Genomic DNA, 21,517 nt, shown 5'->3' on the forward strand with positions numbered 1-21,517 from the left:
CAAGGACCAAAATGGCTTTTATAAAGCAGAGGCAGAACAGCTCATCTGCCCTCAGCGAGTTAGGAGGGATTATAACCAACGACTCAGAGAAAGATGTTATAGATGACATCTTCGAGCCTGGAGCTTGGCATTGCATGGGGAGAAAGAAACTGCTTGTGTAGCAATACTAAAAAGCACTTTCCAGAAATCCTGAGAGTGACACGTCCATGCATTATTTGGTCAGCCAGCAGCTTCCAGCGTTGTGAGTGAGGATCACTCACCAGATCCTCTCTCACAGTCAGTACAGGCTGAGTGATTTGGTCCAAATGTATATGTAGACATATACATACACAGTCTTATGTATACACATACAAGCAGATACACACATACACATCAACATGTACACACAGACACACACAAATAAACATGCACCACTTACACAAACATACACGAACAGACCACACACACGCACACACACACACAGACAAACGTACACATATACACACACAATCAGACTCCCATGCTAAATTACACTTAGTCAATTGTTAATGTGGGTGTCGTACTTTATAAATGTTACTAATTTCTTCTGCGGCAGCTTTCGTGTATTTTACAATGTTCGTTCTAATTCCAATAACGTTTTATTTGAGCTAAATATTTCACAAAGACAGTCTTCATGAAAGGATAATTCACCCTGGCAGGATCCCTGGCTGTGTCTGCTGGTTCCCACGTTTAAAAGGTCCAGAGTGTAAGAGAACTTCTGGCCAATCAAGGAACTCCGAAGCCACCCACCTGAATCCCACCCGAGCACTTTATTCTGTTATTACTATCGATTCATTCGGCCCTCATCGAACCAACCAGAGCACTAATTCAAAGCGACTGACCTACCTAGTCGCTCTTCCTGTTGTGGTGGCTGCAGTACAATATGCTGGTTTCTCTCTAAATCCCCATCTACCTCGATCCACTATCTCTCTCTGCCGGCGGTCAGGGCTGGGGGGGGGCGGGGGAAGGGTGAGGTGGCAACAGGCGGGGAAGGACAATTTGGTAACCTTCAGGTAGATTAAACCAAAGCATTGTCCCTCCTTTGACTGTAATTGTTGTGATTCTCTGAGTCGTGCCGTCCAAGGGAGTCAGGGTGCTGTCTCTAGAGTCAGGGGTACTGTCTCTGGAGTCAGGGTGCTGTCTCTGGAGTCAGGGTGCTGTCTCTAGAGTCAGGGTGCTGTCTCTGGAGTCAGGGTGCTGTCTCTGGAGTCAGGGGTACTGTCTCTGGAGTCAGGGTGCTGTCTCGGGAGTCAGGGTGCTGTCTCTGGAGTCAGGGTGCTGTCTCTGGAGTCAGGGTGCTGTCTCTAGAGTCAGGGTGCTGTCTCTGGAGTCAGGGTGCTGTGTCCCCGGCCGCTGTGCGTACGTCGGCTGTCATCGGTCATTGCGGTGAGTGGCTCAGACGCGATGAGTCCTGACACATTTCTGCGGGGATTCTTCTGCACATATGTCACACTTTTGTTTTTTTTCCCTGAGGGACGTCTCCATTCATCTCACACACACACACACGCACACACACACACACACACACACAGATGCAACACACAATACGCACGCACTCAGACATAGACACACACAGACGGACGCACATGCAGGCATACACACACACACTGCCGCAAACACAGACACACACTGGGATGCATTATGCAAAGACAGACACACTCAAACACACCACCATAAATTTAGACACACACTCAGACATAGACACACACACACACACACACATTCACAGACAAACAAACAAGCGCACACACACACACACACACAAACACATGCAAATCTAAGGAGAAAGGACAAGTGATGCTCCCTTTGCCGGGGCGAGAGCAGTTAAAGCACCATGAGAACAGGCCGATCATGAGTCATCTCTTTGTGTTTACTGGCCTGAAGCAGAAACCTGCCTGAATTACTCATGAATGTTAAGTGCACGCTTTCTCCCGCTTTCTCCTCAATTTTAATCCCATTATTTGAAAATATATTTTTGCCACGCTCCTATTCTCTCTCTCTCTCCCTCCCCCCCTCCCTCCCTCCCTCCCTCCCTCTCTCTCTCTCTCTCTCTCTCTCTCTCTCTCTCTCCCTCCCTCCCTCTCCCTCTCTCCCTCCCTCCCTCTCTCTCCCTCCCTCCCTCTCTCTCTCTGTCTCCCTCTCCCCCTCCCCCTCTCTCTCTCTCCCCCTCTCTCTCTCTCCCCCTCTCTCCCCCTCTCCCCCCCTCTCTCTCTCTCTCTCTCTCTCTCTCTCTCGTCCTTGTGTCATCCCAGTCGTATCCTGGCTCCTTGTAGACCTTGGAGGGAGATTGGTCGTCTAGAAATCCAGACACATAAACGCACATGGCACGGTAATTTGTGCATGTGGGCAGATAACACACTTAAACCTATTCAGTGACACGTAAACACAGTCATGGCTTATAAACATTCAGACAGACTGTCGCCCACACAAACACACACATACACACACACACACACACACACACACACACACACACACATACACACACACACACAAACACAAACACACATACAGAAGTAAACACACATGTACACCCACACACCCACTGAAACACCTGAACACACATGGCCTGACCCAGAGGTGCCCTCTATGAAGGGTAATCAGGAGCCACCTGATGTTTGCTCAGATCACTCAGCCGCCGGGCGGCACGATTCTGTTCAGGCTCGGCTTCAGGTGTCCGGAAAAAACATCAAAGGCACGCTGTTACAAAGTCAAGACATGGTCTGTGGGCTGAAACAAGGTCGCTCATGACACGGTGTTCATGGAAGCATTGCAAACATAGCAATGATGATATACACTGTCTGCTTCAACACATGCTGATACTTCAATCATCTAGTAATGTCTGATATTAGGTATGCCATCGCCTATGCATAACAAATGACTGAAACAAAGAAAACATGAAGAACGAACGAATTAATGAAAGAACAACAGAAAGAATAAAAAAAGAAAAAAATCATGAAAGAAATCGCATTAGAAAGATAGAAAGAAATACAGATGAAAGCAGGGAAAGACAGAACTAATTAATTAAAGAAAGAACGAAAGAAAGAACGAAAGAAAGAAAGAAAGAAAGAAAGAAAGAAAGGACGAATGAAGTAAAGAACGAAAGAAAGAACGAAAGAACGCTAGAGAGCGAGGTTTGAGGGGCGGATGGGGCCAAGCGGAACAGGAAGTGTGTGTGACCGTCTGGGTCGTCCGGGTTCATTAGGCATCCGGTGAGTGAGCAGTGTTAGAGGTCAAACCCAACCAGTCCATCTATCTGCCATTTAAACTCCCTGAGATCCACTATCTCCCCGGCCGACAGCCAGACAACGCCCTGATACCGCTGGCCTTCCGGCTAATAAACACACTCTCTCTTGAGTTGGATCAGGCTCCCTGCTCCCCCAGGCAGTAATAAAACACAGCGTTTACCTACACCTGAGGAGCAGAGGTTTACCAGGTAAACCATAAACCCCACATTGATTCTCATAGCAGAATGCTGATTGCATTGTTCTCCATTCAATCCTCTCTGATGAGGACATCATTTAAATTCTGAGCTGAGCTACAACAATGGAAAGCCAGAAGCTGTGTTGTGTAAGTCGTTGCCAGTGATGCATTTCACGTCCACCCAACACAATTGATTACCGGGGAGATGTATATTTTCTCACAGGGATCTTTCTGTCTGACCTGCCGGACGGTTAAACCTTAAACGTCAATACGTCTCCAACCCTCAATCCGCTTCTTGAGTCGGGGAGAGTGCTATGACTTGTTGTTTTGGCATTGAGGTTTCAGTTGAGACAGTGAGCGAAATTAATCCACTTGACGCTTCACATCGCCCGTGAACAAGGGTGCAGCAAGGTCGGCCGTAATTACACTGTGCCATCTTCGATTTGTCAGAAAAATACCGAAAACCAAAGGCGGAAAAATACTTTATGGAGATGAAAAACAGAAAACACTCCAGTGTAATGACTGCAGGCTATTTCTTCCTCGTTTCATGGCACTATAAAGAGACAGAAGCTGATATTTAAAGGTGAATCTAATTTCAACCAGACATTTGTTATTTGCGCTGTATACACAAAGATCTCTCCCAACAGTCTCATTAGCACAGCGAGATCGCCATGTTCTGGTCCAAGCAGAGAACTCTTAGATCCAAAAAAAACCGAGACTTTCCATTAAGCTGACATCTCCCGTCTTGAAAGAGTCAGATGAACACGTACATGCATTTCGACTGTCCTCTGGGGGATTCATGCCAGCTAAGAAGCCATCAGTAGATGGCTTCTTAGCTTTCCAGCCTATAAACCACTCCTCCCCATAACATGGGGAGGAGAGGTTTATAGGCTGGAAAGGGCAGTGGTTGGGAAGGGGGGCGGGGGTAAAAATTAAAACATGTTAACAGAGACAGATGTAGCAGGGGAGAATGGGCGGGAGAGACAGCGAGAGAGAGAGAGAGAGAGAGAGAGAGAGAGAAGGAGAGAGAGAGAGAGAAAGAGAGATAGAGAGAGAAGGAGAGAGTAGGAGAGAGCGAGAGAGATGGAGGTAGTAGGAGGGTAGCTATGATGGAGAAACCAGGCAGGGGAACATGGCGGTGCAGAGGCAGACAGATGGATGGAGACCGGCTTGGAGAGTTCCTCATCACGCGCGGCAGAGTGTGTGGTCACATTAATGCGGCCGCAGGCTGCAGCGGCTGGCTGGCTGGCTTGTTTGGTATTGTCTCACAACAACAACATCATCAACAGCATCATCACATCGTCTGTCCCGGTGGTTTGAAGCGGCGCCGTGGCCGGGCTCACCTGCGCTGGGTTTGATCCGTGCTGCAGCACACAGAGGTAGCAGGTGTCTGGATCTCCGCTGCGTAATGTGATAATGACATTTCCTACAAGGCTTTTAAAAGCCCCCCCCTGGTTTGGTTTATCATCGGGAAGCACTTGTGAAGTTCCGCTCCAACTGCTGCCTCAGCTGGAGATCCCTCTCGAGAGAAGAACGGCGAAATGGAAAGATGATGGTACAAACTAAAATTGACATTTGGACATTTGTTGTTGTCTCTTTGTTGTGTGATGACCGAGAGGCGGTACTTCAAAAAAAGAAACGTGATGTGTCAGAAGTGCCAAGTACAAAATGAGTAGAGTGTATCAAATCAGGGAGAAAACTGTTAAGGTTTAATGGAGTGTTGGCCTCAGATGATGAGTTCAGAGTGTGTGCGTGTGCGTGTGCATGTGTGTGTGTCGAATAAGTAATGGAGAGGCATCTAATGAAGATAATGGCTAGTTAATGATCTGTCAGAATTAAGTGTTTGCTTATTGAGAAGGGATGATCCCAAGCTTTAATTTCCACCCTGTGACTCATTTCCAGAGGATATTGCCTTCCATCAGACATGTATACACAAGCAGGCAGACATGCATATGCACACTCATCTCATGCACACTAATCTCATGCACACGCATCTCATGCACACTCATGCCATCCAAGTGCACGTGCACAGCCCCATGCAGTACAGTCTGAGATGTTTCCTTCGCTCAGAGCAATTGTACTGTGTAAGTGTGTGTGTTTGTGTGCGTGTGCATGTGTGTTTGCATGTGTGTGCTGGTATGTTTGTGCACTGGTGTCTGTGTGTTAGTGTGTGTGTGTGTGAGTGTGTATCGCCTCTCCTCATCCTCAGCAGCCTCAGTGCTCGTGGATTATCCAGAGCAGGAGGCAGCAGCCGAAGCGTCCATGAATGGCGATCGCGCTGGGGGCCATGAAGAGGAGGGATTACCCCCGGCTCCGTTCGCCACGCATTGTCAAAATAAAGAGGAGATCCTCCGGCTAATCTCGGCCCCCCCCTCTCCAGAACTCTGCTTCCCTCCCCTCTGGTGGAGCTGCTGGTACACAGACAGGTTCCCCCACCGCCTCCTGGCACCGGGGTGTTCTACTGGGGCGTCCACGCAGGAAGGAGACATGAGGAGGTCGGTCGTCTTCTTTTGTTGTCAGTTGGTTGAGAGTTGTTCAAATGGGAGCATAATGAATGCCAAACCCGTTAAATCATTTTTCCTTTTAAAAGTTGTTGTTTTTCCCCCAAGAAAGATAATTGTCATTAGCGGAGTGCAGTTGCCTAGCAACCAAAAAACGATTGGTATAAAAAACACTCAATTTTATAAAACAATGGAAGGGCGGGAGGCATGTATGCACTATCAACTCAAGCCTCAGAGTACCGTTGGGTTGCATTTAGCCACCGAGGGGAGAGCATCATGCAGAGGTTCAGTGCTTATCTTAAAGGTTAAACTCAGTGGGGTTATCCCACATGGAGGCCAGTGAGGCACACCATTGAATAATTGTTTTATAGTACATTTGATGCAAATAGTTTTATCAATCTGTTATGTAAACCTAATGTCAACATACATACACACACAAACACACAAAGCTTTTTGAATCATTCGTTTACCATTCCCGTTTACCAGTAGTGAAGCTTTTTTAATCATTTGTTTACCAGTAGTGAAGCTTTTTTAATCATTCGTTCACCAGTGGTTAAAGGGATACCTCACCGGTGGAGATATAAAGGTTATATGAAGTAAACATTTCTATGTATTATAAATGTTCAATTTTTTTTTAAATCGGTTCATCCTAGCCTGAGAAAAGGCAGAAAGTGTCTCTCTGGCTCAAAAGTAAGAAATCCTCCAACTCCCACAGTGCATTGCGATCGCTGCACCGCCCGCCTGTTTCCGTTTGGAGGGGGAAGGACCCATTATACTAGAGTGGTAGCGCGAGCAAACTTTGTGTAAACATATCGATAGTTATGATATTATAACTCTAGGTCTATGATTGTAGGCGTAGCCGTCTAGGGTTCGCCTTATAGGCTTGTCCTGTGCGTGTGCTCGCGCGCACTGAAAATTTCAACTATTCACCATCAACGTGGGCACTGCCCACATTTCCCATGGCACCATCAACATGTATATAAGGCGGCGCATACCGCCGCTCATCCTCCACGCTATTCTTTCAGCATTTGGAGGGTACAGCAGGTGGGAAACTAGACGGCTACGCCTACAATCATAGAACTAGAGTTATAATATCCTAACTATCGTTCTATTTCATGCAGGCTTCGCCGTCTAAGCTTCGCCTTATGGGCTACGGCGAAGCTGTGAGCAGAGCCCCATCAATGTACTCCTGCTGGACCCCAGTCAAAAAACGTAAGTCACCAGGGCACATCAGACTAAAAAAGGCGAGGATGTGCAAAACACAACAGTCTAATAAAAAACAAATTCCTCCTAGATCAAGCAGGGCGATGATCCAGAGAAAAAAGTGAGTCTGTAAAAATTCCGAGCATTAGCATTTTACAGACAATGGATAGGGTGTTTGGTAAGGTCCACCACCGTTGTTTCTCTCCCCATTAAAAGCTACAGTCAGTGTTTAATGAAGTTAATTTACCTTTGAGCATTTCCTATTATAGGCTACTGTGTAAAACGCTGTCTAGAATTAACGTTTGTATCAAGAAAGAAGAATCGAGTGACACTCTTATTCCCGCTCTCCTTACTTGACCGCGATCTAGTATCTAGGATCGATTACTCTTCCTTGGGTCCCCAGATGTAAACGCTGAATTTTCTGACATTGAATTTCGCAGCTGAATTTGGCATGTTGAATTTGGGGACATTGAAAATATTTACGTTGAATTTCTTAACGTTGAATATTTGATTTTGAATTCTTGAATTCTGAATTCTGAATATGATTTATTGAGTTAAATTCAGAGGCAAAAAATCCAGATACGTTATTTCAATGCATAAATATTCAGTACTTAGAATTCAATGGCTTTTTATTTTCAAAATCCGATGGCACATATTTACTTCCATAGGATTCTACATTATTGCTATGGGTTTAATTACAACTGGAGGTTTAGCGCGCGCAACGCACACGCAGAAACTCTAGTTGTAATAATAGCAATGATAATGATCATTATTGTTTTTGTTAGAATTTGTGTTTAAAATATGGATGATTGTAACAATGATATTGGTAATTATAGTTATTGCTATTTTAATTAGTATTAATATTAATGATAATAATTATTAGGGCTGTCAAATTAACGCGTTAATTTTGATTAATTAATCCCTGAAAAAATAACGTGTTAACAGATAACACAGATTAATCACGCTTCTATAGTGCCCTTTGACCAGGTGCATCATTTGCGTTGAAACAAAATGGAGGCAGACGAGAACACGCTGCTTGGCCCCGTGAACGGAAAATTCAACTTTAAACAACTCCCAGAAGGAACTGTAGATAGGAACATCAATATCTGCAATCTCTGTATTAAGGAATTATCCTATCACCGGAGTTCATCAAACCTTAAATATCACCTCAACGCAAAACGTTTGGTAGCAAGCTGGCAGGTACGAGCTGCCACCGCCCCTGAAGCTGGCGCTAGCAGCCAGCCTCGTCAAGCCACACTCGACTAAGATGCATTGGATCTTGAGTGAGATGGAAATGTTATTAATTTTATCTTTAAATGCACCGTATGTTAATGAAAGACATGTTTTAAATAAAAGAGACATTGAACTTTAAAGTGTATGTCTATTATTCATTGAATCACTCATCTGCCATTATTTACTTGAATTAAATTATTTTGAAATACTTTCTCGGAAAAATGTAAGCATGCGATTAATTTAGATTAATTAATCACAGAGCCTGTAATTAATTAGATACATTTTTTTAATCGCTTGACAGCCCTAATAATAACATGTTTTCTTTCAGGGGGGATGGACTTTGTGTTTGGTTGGCTGTGGGTCCTGTGGTGTTTAGAGACGATGTCGTTCTGTTTTAGAGCTCATATCTTCTATACTCATCTGTCCTGGCCTAGACTCACCGTCACCCTGGAGGGAGGGAAGAGAGCACTTACTGGATGAACTCGGTGAGGGTTTTATCCAAGTTATTAAATCAATCGCGTTATTAACATTTACTTCAAAAACACCCTCTGCTTTTGTGATTTATGTTTGAACACCCCTCTTCATTATAACTTCACATTATATATTGTCAGGCTAACAGAGCATAGACGGTGATAAAGTACCAACAAATAAAATAAATAAAGGGTGTCCCTATTCTGGCAGCACGGTAGTACTGCAGGTGTTGTTAGTCTCCTTCTCCAGCAGGGGGAGCAGTAGAGTACAGAGGAGCTCGTCTTTGCTATCTGCTGCATTAAGCTGGGTTTACAATTCTACGGCACTTCCTCAAAGATCGACCGATTTCTATTGTGGTCTACTAAGGTCAGGTTTCTATTGTTGTCTATTAAGGTCATGCTTCTATGTGGTCTGTTAAGGTCAGGTCTCAGGGTTGTGTGTCAGTAACGGAAACTGTAAGATAAGCAGTTCTGTGTTTGTTCAGGATTTTCTTTTACATTCAACAGATGAATTGACACTTCAGGGCTGGATGTTTTACGACAAGAGTTTCTACCTTATTTCTACTACTAAGAAGAGCTGGACGGCCAGTAGAGAAGACTGTTTGCAGAGAAACGCAGACCTGGTGGTCATCAACAGCAGAGAAGAACAGGTGTGTGTGTGTTCATCTGTGTTGTCATAACAACATATGCTTTTACCTTTAGAACCAGGTTTTCAGGTTTGTCAGCAGATTGATGGGCCCTTCCTGGATTGGACTGAGTGATCGAGAGACAGAGGGGACCTTCAAGTGGGTGGATGGTACCCCCATGACCTCAAGGTAAGGCTGAAGACTCTATTCAGCAGCATCTCTTCTCTGAGAGTGACAGAGTGACCTCCTCTGTCTCCTCCTCGTGGTTCTCAGTTGGAGACACGTCAAACCACGCGATGACGGCGGAGCAAGAGACTGTGTCGTGGCAGGGGAGGACGGCTGGTCTGAAGAACCGTGTTACAGACTGCACAACTGGATCTGTGAGAAGAGCATAGACCTGGATCATCTGGAGGCTTAGCGGAACAAAGAGGGTCCGCAGACTTTGTTTGTGTTCATGAGTGGAGAACGGTTCCTCCTTTCTGTTCTGTGTGCCGTAGATTCAGTAAATACACTCTTTAAAAGATGAAAGATTGTTGGATGTGTTTAGGTCTACTAAATTAAGGTTTCTATTGTGGTCTACTGAGTTCATGTTTCTATTGTAGTCTACTAAGGTCAGGTTTATATTGTGGTCTACCAAGGTCAGGTTTCTATTTCTATACAACAATAAAATAGAAATTAGAATAAAGACAGCTAAGGAAATGTGCCAGAGGTTACAAGCCCCAGCCAGTGTAAACAACAAAATAATACATCCCTAATATGTCAAAACAAACACACACACGCACACACACACACACACACACACACAAACACACACACACACACACACACACACACACACCAGGGAGATTCCGTGGGTTTACTTAAGCAAGATTACGGGAAAGGGGTCACTTTAGAGAATTAGCGGCAGAGTGCCAGTTGTTTAAATTGGTCTCAGTAGCCTTATTAATCCGAGCAGTTGAAAGTTCAAGACAAATTACATCCAAAAAGGTGAGGACCCAGTGTCTGATGACAAGGGAGTGGGGAGGCTTCCATCGCACCGCAACCAACTTTTTGGCAGCTGTCAGGCCTGCCAGTGCTATGCGTATTTTAAGCTTGGTGATATTGAGCTTTGAAAAATCATTTTACAAAAATTTTCACTAATGAGATACGGGCACGAAGAGAATGAGGGAGGCAGATCCACCTATCTATGTCTGCCTTCATTCTGTTCCATGGTTCTGAGTAATTGTGTGTCACAATGCGGGTTATAGATGGAAAAATATCAATCCCAAGATACTTAAAGTGCTGAACAACCAGAACATTAGCTGGAACTTGCAGTGTTTTAGCTGGCGCATTCAAAGGTAAGAGGGCAAACTCCTCACAAATTGACAGCAGATTAGGCAAAGAAAGTGTAGGGTTTTCCATGAAAACTAAAACATCATCAGCATATAATGCTACATGGTGTTGAGTGTCGTAAACAGAGATAGGCTGTAGGATAGTAGATTGACGAATCATTTGCAAGGGAAAGTGCAAAGAGTGCCGGACTTAAAGGGCAACCCTGGCGGGAAGATTTGTTGATATATTCATAACATTGATGTTGATGTTTTCTTAACATTGTTGTTGAGGTGTGTGTGTATATATATATATATATATATATATATATGTATATATATATTTATACATGTATGTGTGTATATATATATGTGTGTGTGTGTGTGTGTCACTATATGTTTATATGTGTACTTTTTGTTTTATAGTCACTTGTGTCATCCCCTGCTTTACCCAAAATGTAGCGAACCCAAAACCGTGATATGAACCGAACCACAAATTCTGTGAACCGTTCCCTAGTTTTTGTGGATGTCATGACGTGAAAGAGGTGTTTTTCAAGTCCATTGACGTTTAGCTTCTACCGGATGCGGACAACCAGCCATGTATGGTGTCCAATTGAACCTAGACTCAAACCATAGACTCGTTCTCAAAAACCAAACAAACTATAACTCAGACGTGCAAACTTAATGGACAAGTGTAAGGAAAGTGAAATAGGACAGTAATAGGAACTAGAAATCGTACAATTATTGAAGAAATTGTACTTGTACTGCCATTACACGCTTATGTGTGTGTATATTAGTATGGTTGTTTATGTATGTGTATGTATGTTTATGTATGTGTACATATTTATAGGTATGTTTACGTATGTATGTGTATTAATGTATACGTATGTCTGAGTATGTATACTTATGTTTAGCTATGTATACTTATGAATATGTATTTATGCATACATATGTATGAGTATATTTACATATGTACGGATCGTTACATATTCACGTATGTATACGTATGTCTGTGAGTATGTATAGTCAGTGTTGGGAGTAACGCATTACAAAAGTAATGCATTACTGTAATGCATTACTTTTTGCTGTAACGCGGTAATGTAAAGCATTACAAAAAGTAATTACATTATTAAAAAAGTTAATATTTTACTCGGTACAAATCTCATTAACGCGCGTTACAATGCATTTTAAACCTGAAATTAACCGAGAACAAAATCTGCACAAATGGTTACTTCCTCTTACTGCTAGAGGAGAAGATCACGGCAGCAGCAGAGTCCAGGGGGGCTGGTTGTAGTTTTTTCACTCGGTTCTCCATATCAACAGTAGGGCTAGAACGGAGCGAAAAGACTACAACCAGCCCGCCTTTCCGTTTCCGGTCAAGGAGCAATGAGTCTTCCAACCGAAATCAATGGATTTACAAAATTCCAAATAAAACACGACAAACTGTATTTCGCTACGATACTTGATTTGGAACATCAACGAACACCACTAACCACTCGGTGAGTTGCACATTTCTGAAAACGAACGTTTAGGGTTGTTTTAAGGACAGTTTTGTGACAGTGTTTCCCATACATAGACAAATGTGTGGCACTGCGGCACAGAATCAACACAGAGCGCCATGAATTGATTCTGCTTCGTTTTTTTTCTGCGATTTTTAAATATAAATATCGTTCCATTCATTCATCTCCTCATAGCACTCTTTCTGGTGCGCGGGTACAAAACAGCTGATTCCCCCGCTCCTCCTCTCAATGCGCCTATCAAAGGGAAACCCGAAGCAGCGGGATATTTGGCACAGAGAAGAGGGTCGGCGACCGTTTTACCAAAGTTTAGTATGATATACTGTGCTCAAAAACACCTGCCCACCTATAAAATGTATTGCACCATGAGCCATAACTGCGACCATTATATTGTACTTTTGTTAGCCTTAAGCCTAGCTCAGTCATTATGCCATACCACATCACCTCCTGCTGTGAAATGAGCTGCATTGAACACAAGAAGATCTATTGAGAACACCAAATCCATATTTCCTGTTATTTTGGTGAAAGTAATGCAGAAGTAATGTAGTGTGTATTTATACTATGTTGTATGCATATGTATGTGTACTTATGTACACATATGTATGAGAACATGTCAATGAATGTATGAGTACATGACTATGTATATATGGTATGTATAGACCAGTTCTATGGTTCATCAGTTAATCTCCAGCCTGTATGTGAGCTCAGCTTGTTCTCTGTTGTTTAGATAGGTTTCCCTTTCAAGGTTGAGTGCAGTGTGTATTGGGAAATCCAAAAGTTGAATATCTTGGAAGATATTACAAATATTGTTTGGATATGTGAGCAATAAGCTCATCATACCGAACATTTTGATGCATAATATGTTTATGTAGTGTAATTATTGAGGGAGTAAATGCACTTTATACATTTCGCCTCGTTTCAATGGTTTGAATGGGACAGCCACTCACACACACATGAGATTTCCAACTAACTTTAACTTGAATTATCTTAAACACAATGTGTACTATTGCTTAGAAAATATACAGCACATGATTCCACTATAGCACCATCACATCATATGATATTTTTTTTGTCTTTCTATGTTAATGTTTGAAGAAGAGGGAGCAACCAAAATAAGAGTCTGAAAGAGAATAAAAAAGAAGAAGAACGCAGGAGAAGAGTACTAGTGATGATGATGATGATGATGATGATGATGATGATGTCGATGAAGAATCGTTCAGCAGCTCATCTTGTCTTGTTCTCCCTCAGATGCCTGTGAACTCACACTGGACCCGAAAAAAGCCTACAGACTCTTCTCACAACAGAAAGGTGAGCCTACAAGACAACAGGAAGGTGACGCGGGTTGGAGAGGACCAGTCGTATCCGGATCACCCAGAGAGATTTGACCTCTGGCCCCAGGTGTTGGGTAGAGAGGCTCTGACTGGCCACTGTTACTGGGAGGTAGAGTGGAAAAGATCTGTTATGATAGGAGTGACATACAGAGGAATCCCAAGGGGATTGACGACTGATGATGCAGCGCTTGGATCCAAAACCAAGTCCTGGGGTCTTCTTTGTCGTGATGATTATGGTTACATTGCCCGGTACAACGGTAGTAGAATAGCCCTACTTCTCCGCCCCGCTGGCTCTACCAGAGTAGGAGTGTATCTGGACCGGCCTGCTGGCTCTCTGTCCTTCTACAGAGTGTCCCCAGGTGGAGGAGGGTCCTCAGACACACTGACACACATCCACACCTTCCAGGCCTCCTTCACCAAGGAGGACCTCCTCCCTGCGTTTGGGTTAGGGTTTAAGGGTTCCTCAGCATCTCTGTGTCGGGCGGACAGGCGGGCGCGCACGGGCACACAAACACACAAACACACACACACACACACACTAGTTAGAGGATGAGAGGCTTTTGATGAAGTGGCTTTGGAGGCCTGATAGGACTGATGACTCAGAGTCTCTGTAGCAGTTAATGGCCCAATCCCAAAGTGAGCCCTGAAGACTAAGGACTCGCAGACTTAATTGATCCCAGGTGCTAAGTGAGTGAGTGCATGAGGCCACATGGCCTCAGATAGGTATATATGGGATTGGGACAGCATTTCACGAGAGCACATGTTACCTTGGCAACATTTAATGACAAAGATGCTGCTGACACTTGCCGGTTTGGGAATTCTCATTTTTCTTTTTCTTTTCTTTTGTAAATGCAATGAAAACAATCGGCTACAGCAATTTATTGATATTAGGAAATATAATTTTTACTTTTGAATACTTCAGTATAAAGGATGCATTGAATTAGGTGATTATTGGCCTACACATACTAATCATAAGTCAGAACAGGCTACATTTGGCTGAATTATAAAAGGTATATTTAGTAATATGAAGAGCCGTTTGGGAGCCAAAAGAGCTGGCGAGTGAGCTGATTTGGATCAGCTTGGTGAGCTGATCCAAATGATCCGGCTCACAAAAAAAAGGCTGAAATTCCCATCTGGTCGCGCATTGACAGTAGCGTCGTCTTGTTGTTTACCTTCCAAATGTCCGGATTTCCCTATGGTCTCCGCGGTAAACGTCACAACACTTTGAACTGTGGGTAATTCCCTTAGGTGAAGTCTGCACTGATGCAGACTCACAGAAAGGGCTCGGTAAGGGTGGACTCAAACCCTCACGCCCTTTGGAATTCAACATTGGGACAGCCCTAAAGCCTTAAGAATTTCGTGAGAAAGCGCAGCAAAGTCTGTGAGTCCGTGAGTCTGGACATTGGGATTTGGCCATAGTCTCTCTCTCTCTTTTTTTCTCTCTCTGTCTCTCTCTCTTTTTCTCTTTCTCCATCCCTCTCGCTCTCTGTTTCTCTTTGTTTCTCTCTATCCGTCTCTCTTGGTTTCTCTCTATCCGTCTCTCTTTGTTTCTCTCTATCCGTCTCTCTCTCTCTCCGGCTCTCTCTCTTCTGGAAAGTATAGCATGATAAACCATGAAAATACTTTTAAGATCTCCCATAGTTAGATAAGCACATTTATTTGATGTATATAAAATATCTATTGATGGTAAATGTTTGCATATTTTCAGACCTCACCAGTTTTGGCTCTGATATCATAATTTTTGTCATAATCCTGATTTACACCTGATTTAAAGCAGATTTTACATTTTATTCATAATAACCAAGAGGTGTATGGGATAAAATGGGATAACGAGACCTCCACTGGCTCCCTGTAATAGCTCGCATCAGATTAAAGATGATGATCCTGGCATACAAGGCAGTCGATGGAACTGCCCCTGCCTACCTCCAAGCATTAGTAAAGCCACACACCCCAGCTCGATCCCTCCGCTCAACTACCTCAGCTGGACGTCTGGTACCGCCATTGCTAAGAGCAAGCAAAGGTCGATCAGCAAAGTCACAACTTTTTTTCTGTTTTGGGACCTCAGTGGTGGAACGAGCTCCCTACCGATGTCAGGACCGCAGAGTCGCTCACCAGCTTCCGCAAAAGACTCAAAACTCACCTGTTCAGAGTTCATCTCGACTCTGCATAGAAACCAATGCACAGCCACCATTGAATGTTGTACGTCCTGGCACTTGTACATTGCACTTATTCAAGGTACTTAATTGTGTAGCATCTACAGTAGCTGCTATCGCTACTTTACACGGGGAATGGGTTAGCCTAGCGATTGTAATACTTGCACTTGGTTCTATGAACGTCTTTACTGTACCGACAGCGATATATTGTTTCACTTCTTATGACAAATGTACTTATTGTAACAAATGCACTTATTGTAAGTCGCTTTGGATAAAAGCGTCTGCTAAATGCCCTAAATGTAAATGTAAATGTAAATGTTGCATGTTGTAAATTACTTTAGACTGAGTCTTAATTTCTTGTGTTCTGTTGGGAACCAAACGGCCGCAGAACATGTTCAGTTATTAAAGGTACGTGCAAACCTGTTAATGATTTGTAAAGTCTGCTGCTTTAATTGTTTTAGTCCTTGTGTTTATTTTGTACATGTAAGGGACTATTTTCTGTTGTATTTGTTAATGAAGCATAATTGCAATAAACAACTCAGTGGATCCAACTGAATGTTCTCGTGTGTTCAACCGATGATTTCTCGTTTTATTAGTAAGTAATGCTTACATAAGTGCCATAATAATATATTAATCAGAAATTATAAATAAAACAACAAATGTTTTTCCGATATTATTCTTGGAACTCCTCCCTGGGTTTTGGTTAGGGGGGGGGTGGTGCCTCAGTGTCTCTCTGACTCTCTCCCCCCGTCTCCCTCTCCCCCCGTCTTCCTCTGTTACGGCCACAATGGCCTTTCAGTAGTCATTGTGTGTGTGCTACTTGTTTTGTCTTCCCTTTGCTCTCATAGGCCTGGTCCGCATGTTCCAGGATGGGGGTGTGCCCGCGTACAGGCGTGTCCCCCAAACCGGATAAAAGTGGGCCTGGCCTCCAAGAGACAGCGGCAGGAGATTTGATTTGTGTTTTGCTCTGATTGTCAAGACCAGTTTTGATTAATGCTTTTCACGCAATTAAAACAAGAAACGTGGATTGTCTCCTGCCCCGTTTCTTTGTTACGTCTGAGCCGCGTAACAAATGGGGGCTCGTTTTGAACAGTTCCTGTGGCTAGAGCATTTGTCTCGGGGGCACTCCGAGGCATTGATGGAATCGCCAGTTTTCTGGTTGTTTTGCCATACCTGCGGGCTTAGTGCTTAATTCATCCCACCACGGGCCTGTTTGAAGCTCTGCGTTTAGTCAATTAAACTTGGTTTGAATGGTAATGGTCTTTGCTTATGTTATCGCTGGATTTCCCTGTTTAGTTTTCATTGTCTGGTTTTGTGGAATCGTGTCTGATTCGTGCAGCTGGTGAGGTGCGCACAAGCGCTTGAATAAAGACATCACTTGTTGCGCAATCGCTAGAAGGATGACGTCACTTGTTCAAAAGTTTGTTGAAGAACCCTCCAGGGCTTTCTATAAAGCTTCACTGCTGGTGAACGAATTATTCAAAAACCTTCACTCCTGGTAAACAAATGATTAGAAAAGCTTAACTACTGGTGAACGAATGATTCAAAAAGCTTAACTACTGGTGAACGAATGGTTTCGCGAAAGAGTAACAAGTCAGTATGATGCATGACTTTACATGAAGGCACGCAAAAAGCTTCACTACTGGTAAACGAATGGTGAACAAATGATTAAAAAAGCTTCAATACAGGTGAACGAATGGTTTGTGAATGAGTAACAACTCATCATCAGTCCGATCCAGCCCTACCAGTCGATCCAGTGTGGGACCCAAGCCAGCCCTCGACAGCGCTTGAAACCGAGGGCGGCAGGTTTAAAGCGTGCCCTGCATTGGTGGACAATTGCTTTTAAGATTTTAACATTATTAATGCAACAGCTTTTAACATTACTACTGCCACATAATAAACCTTAAATGTGAATATTAATGTATATATTGTGAATATCTTTATTCAAATATGACAATCAACCCGTCCGTGCCCTGTTAATTTAATAACTTATTGTGAAATCCAAGGAAAATTCAGTTGCTTTCATAATAAATTGGTCAGTTTGCTAATTCACTGAATGATTAATTAATATAGTAGTCCCCTAGCCTGTTTACCAGTAACTCCTCAGTAGTTACTGAATAACTGTCACTTTGGGCCCCGTTAGGGCCCCAGTTAGGGCCCTTGTCGTTCATCATTCGTTACTCATTCGTTCCTCAGTAACTACCCACGTTTTTGCGTACCTTATTGTAAAGTGTTACCAAAATATAGCATTGTAGTTAAATGACCAAGAATTACAACACACACACACACACACACACACAGACCTACGTGGATGATCAACCAGTGGGGTATTAAATCTTGAGCAGAGGTGGTGAGTCAACGGGTCGTGAAGTTTAGTTTATGTCACGGCTAACACAAGCCCCATGTCTGAGGGCAGCTCTCTATTTATCCTTGCATGAGGCTAATGCACTGCTTGCTACCCAGACGCCGTTCTCGATGCCCCGCGGCCCCTCCCTCATACACCTCTGACTGGTGGAAGAGAAGTTGGTGGGGGAGAGAAAGACAGAGAGAGCGATAGAGAGAGCGTGTTAGCAATTAAAGATCGTCATGAGTTTACTAATTTGACAGACCCAAAAAGATACACATGAACACACTCCTGGATGCAGAATGTGATTGAAGTTTCTTTCACTGTGCTGCATTATAGCTAGTGTGTGTGTGTGTGTGTGTGTGTGTGTGTGTGTGTGTGTGTGTGTGTGTGTGTGTGTGTGTGTGTGTGTGCGTGTGTTTTATAGATAGAGAGAGACACAGATAGAGCGCAAGAAACAAACATTCAAGAATAGTCATTCTTAAATTGTAATGGGTCAGGTTTGCATCTTGAAAGCTTCTGGTGCAACAAAATGAGGACATTCTTGTAATGTGGGGACATCTGAAGCAGACACATACACAGACAATCCACAGGAAATGGGATCCACTTATGCTCAGAGACGACCCTCGGGGGTACAAAGTCACACATGGAGTCATCGGGAGGAGAGGAAAACTACAGAATACAATGTAGCAAGAACAAGATAGCTGTTATATACAAAGCCGATAGACAGAGACACAGAGAAAAGAACTCAAGGGAAACTTGGGAAACTATATTCACAGGATTGTGACCCTGGGTACGAGCCAGACTCTGGGTACTTTTAAAAAAATACTGCAGAATTAGGTTGAGGTCTCACAACATACAATCAGTATTATTTTATGTTTATTAAAGTCCTTTAATTTAAGTGCAGTGCACTTCAGTCAACGTTATTGTATGTTGACGTCCAAATAACGCAGTGTTTCCCAACCTTTTTGCACAACCTTGCGAGCCCAACTTTAAGCTTTGTTGAAGTCTTCAGCATATGTCAGAAATCTCCTGTGATACCATATGCTTATCAGGAGACCCCAGAGGGGTCCTGGCTCCAGGGTCCGGGGCCACTGCTAGAAAACATCCATTCCTGCATGTAGTAACCAACATGTCTGCTTTCGGTACTATTTTCAATGCCTCTGTTATATAATGATTATGTGAAGCATCGTCACTTCCATTGTGGTGGTCGTGTCCGCTCATCGACAGAAGGACAATGAAAATGGATTCCTTATCTATGGACTGAAATCAAGGAGACTCTTGCCTCCATTTGCTTTCGCATCCCTGATGACAGTGTGTGTGTGTGTGTGTGTGTGTGTCTGTGTGTTTGTGTGTGTGTCTGTGTGTGTGTGTGTGTATGTTTTTGTCTGTGTGTTCGTGTGTGTGGGTGTGTTTGTGTGTGTTATTATGTGTCTGTGTTTGTGTGTGTGTGTGTATGTGTGTGTGCGTGTGCGTGCGTTTGTGTGTGTGCTTGCTTGTGTGTGTGTGCATGTGTGTGTGTTGCTGTGTTGTGTGTGTGTGTGTGTGTGTGTGCATGCATGTGCCTGCGTGTGTGTGTGCCTTAGCAGTGGTGGGTTATTGATTGTGAGCTTAGCTGGGTAAAAAGGCAAACTTCTCGCCTCCCGCCTGCATTCTATTCCCAGCACTAAAACCAAATGTTTCCCTTTTTAGCGCAGATGGGGCAAATATCAACGTTATATAAATGATTTAACATTGTTGTTGAACTGCTGAATCTCTCCATGGTTCTTTTATTGTGGGTCATATTTCTTTGTGTAATCTTTTTCTAGACACTCAAAGAGGCTTTACAGTGAAGGGGGGGACCTCACTCACCACCACCAGTGTGTAGCCCCCACTGGGGTGATGCCCCCACTGGGGTGATGCCCCCACTGGGGTGATGCCCCCACTGGGGTGATGCCCCCACTGGGGTGATGCACGGCAGCCAATCAACGCCAGAACGCTCACCACACACCAGCTTGAGGTGCAGAGTGAGGGAATTATTGAGTCAGCCAATAATACAGGAGGATGATTAGGGGCCAGATTGAATGAGCCTGTTTGGGCCAGGACACCGGGGAAACCCCTACTCTTTGCAATCAGTTCCCCGGGATCCTTTATGACCTCAGTGAGTCAGGACCTCGGATGTACGTCTCGGTTTTACAGCACAGTGTCCCTGTCACTGCACCGGGGCATCGGGATTGATGTTAAGGCCACAGGAAAGAGTGCCTCCTATTGGCCACCACCCGACCCCTGACACCACTGACGCAGTGTCGCCGGCCTCGGACCGACCGTGTATAGTGGGGGGGGGGGGGGGGGGGGGGGGGGGGGGGGGGGGGGGGGGGGGTTCCTCATGCTTCCTCATGAGGGGGAGATGCCCCGCCCAATGTCTCCCCCCCGGCTGCTTCACCCAAGGCGGAACCCCGAGGGCTACAAAGAGACACACACACACACGTATAGTATGTCAGCACAAACACAAATCAAACACACACACACACACACATACACACATGGGAATGTCAGCACAAACACAAATACGACAAACCGCAGAAACACAAACTCATACATAATAAACACATGTCATACATAAACATGAGCACAAACACACAAACAATGAACAATCAACACCATAATAGGATTCCTCCCCATTAGCAAAAGGTGCCATTATGCAGGCTCCTGTAGCCTCGGTGACGTAGCGAGGGACTACACTGAAACAATCAATGTGCTGACACCGGCTCTGGCTCTAATGGGCTATAGATAGTTTTGTTCGATAGGAACAACAAAGAACAGGATGTAACGCAGACCGACACAAACACACTAACACAACACCCACAGACTCTGTCCACCAGAGAAATCACCTGAAACACTAGGGGAGGCACAGCCTGGGCTCCATTCCAAAGAATACCCACTTAAAATAAAATTAAAATAAAAAATTAAAATTAAAATAAAATAAAAAATCATTGGGGATTTTCGGAAAGAAATACAGTCCCTGTACACGCCGCACAGCACCAATTATGTGCAGCACGAGCAGGCAGATGGCCTGGCCGTTTTTAATACGCCCCCCTATGCTCTGAGAGGTAGAAGGAAGGACTGCCAACAGCCCTGTCAACAGGAGAGACTTTCTGGAACGCAATCGGAGCAGTTTCAGACGACTGGGAGATGCAAATGGGCAAGGAAGTATGGAAGATACCTATGGAAGAACCTGAGGCACGGCTCAAGGTAGAGAGTGAGAGAGAGACACACACAGAGACAGAGAATGATGCTAAACTACTTTGGCAGTGTAAATGTTTATTGTACATGCAAATAAACCCCTTTGGAGAGAGAGAGAGGGAGAGGGTGAGGAAAAGAAGAGAGAGAGAGAGAGAGAGAGAGAGAGAGA

The sequence above is a fragment of the Pollachius pollachius genome, assembly GCF_949987615.1.
Source record: "Pollachius pollachius genome assembly, chromosome: 2".
Lineage (NCBI taxonomy): Eukaryota > Metazoa > Chordata > Actinopteri > Gadiformes > Gadidae > Pollachius > Pollachius pollachius.